Here is a 2,046-nt window from a genome sequence, read left to right on the forward strand (position 1 = left end):
AGGTATTGGCACAAAGAGGCCAATGGAACAGAAGAGAGAATCCTGAAATAGACCTGCACATATTTGGTCACTTAATTTATGACAAAGGCTCCATAGCAATTCAGTGGGAAAAGGATAATCTATTTTAAAAAGGGTGCTGGGATTTACAACAAAGGTGCCACTACAATACAGTGAGGAAAAGATGGTCTTTTCAGTAAATGAAGCTTGACCCTACCTCATACACTACACACACACAAATAGTTTGAAATGGATCACAGTCTTGACCATCAAAGGTAAAACGATAAAGCTTCAAGAAGAAAACATAGGAGAATAACGTCATGAACTTAGGGTAGCCAAAAGTGTCTTAATGGTACACAAAAAGTATTAACCATAAGGGAAAAATGCTACACTGGACACGATTAAGAACTTGTATTTATCAAGATAACATCACGAAAACAAAAAGACAAGATGCAAACTGAAAGAAGATATTTGCAATATGCATATCTGACAAAGGACTCATATCCAGAATATATAATGAAACACTATGTATCGGTAAGAGACAAAAAAAATAGGCAAAAGACCTTGAATAGACATTTCTCAAACAAGAATATCCAAATGGCTGATAAGGTTCTCATCTTCATTAATCATTGGGAAAACGCAAATTAAAACCACAGTGAAATATCCCTGCCCTCCTACCAGAATGTCTAAAATGAAAAACACTGACAATACCAAATGGTGGGGATATGAAGCAACCAGAACTGTCATACATTGCTAGCAAGATGGAAAACTGACATAATCACTGTTTGGCAATATCTACTAAAGCTTAACATACACCTCCGCTATGACCTGGCAATCCCATCTCTAGACATATATACAAAATACAAATGAGTGCATATATCCACCAAAAGACATAAGCAAGAATGCTCAGAGAGGTTTTATTCATAATAGCCCCAAACTGGAAATGACCCAAATATTCATCAAAAGGAAAATGGAAAAATTGTGGTATAATACAAAAAAATACTATACAACATATAAATGAACAAACTATTAACACATGCAGCAAAATAGATGAATCTCTCAGATATTACGTTGAGCAAAAGGATCCAGACACTGTATGAATCCATTTGTATTAAGTTCAAAAATAGGTAACACTAATCAACAGGTCAGAATTATACAGTAGATACTTACAAGGGTGGGGGATGGACTGACTAGGAAGGAGCAACAGGGAAACTTCTAAGGTTCTGGAGACATCTATCTTTTTCTTTATTATATGTATTCATGGGGCACAGAGCTGACCATCAGCACCCGTGCCCAAGATTTGATGATCAGATCAATACTATCAGCAAGCCCACCACCACAAAGGAGGTGTCCATTTTGATCATTTGGTTACACAAGCATTTACATAGGTAAATTTCAGATGAGTCCATTTTACATATTAATCTATGGTATACCTCAATTTTTAAAAAAAGATAAATTTGATATTTATGTATTATCTTGCTTAAGTCTTTCCCCTTCTCTGGCCTCAACTTCTTCCTCTATTAAATGGAAGGAAAAGATTATAATAAGGCTGTTTCTACTGTTAATAGCAATTCCCACACTATACTAAATTGCCTGTTCATCCCTCTATATCCCTCCATTAGACTGAGTGCTTTGATCTCTGTAATTCTGACAAAACAGTAAGCATTTCATGAGTATTTACTGGATGGATAGAAATAGATAAATGTACCAGAATGCGTAATTCTGGTTTTATGTACAGTGTAGCAAATGAATGGGATGACAGTAAGTGTAACAGGAATTAACAGGGGAAGCTGGAGCAGTCAAGGCCACGACTTGAGCAGGATCCTAAGCAATTCTAAATCACACCCAAAACAGAGCCCAGTTTCTCTCTGCTGCTATGCCTTGCTGCTTCCCCAGGCCGTTAGCACCACTCTTAGCCCCACATTCTAAGCAAGTTGTTCCAAGTCTTTTTTGTGGCATATGTCATAGCACACACAAAAAATGAAAATTGTACAGTACACTGAAATAAAAAGTACTGCAAAGATAAAAATCTCAGCACCTATATAACTC

General features: G+C 36.5%; 1 protein-coding gene across 1 annotated transcript in view; it reads right to left on the minus strand.

Moving 5' to 3' along the window:
- Positions 1-2,046, minus strand: part of XPA (xeroderma pigmentosum, complementation group A) — a 25,883-nt gene that overhangs the window by 21,897 nt on the left and 1,940 nt on the right. The gene's annotated exons all lie outside the window — the stretch shown is intronic.

The sequence above is a fragment of the Galeopterus variegatus genome, unplaced genomic scaffold (assembly GCF_000696425.1).
Source record: "Galeopterus variegatus unplaced genomic scaffold, G_variegatus-3.0.2 Scaffold866, whole genome shotgun sequence".
In the NCBI taxonomy this organism is placed as follows: domain Eukaryota; kingdom Metazoa; phylum Chordata; class Mammalia; order Dermoptera; family Cynocephalidae; genus Galeopterus; species Galeopterus variegatus.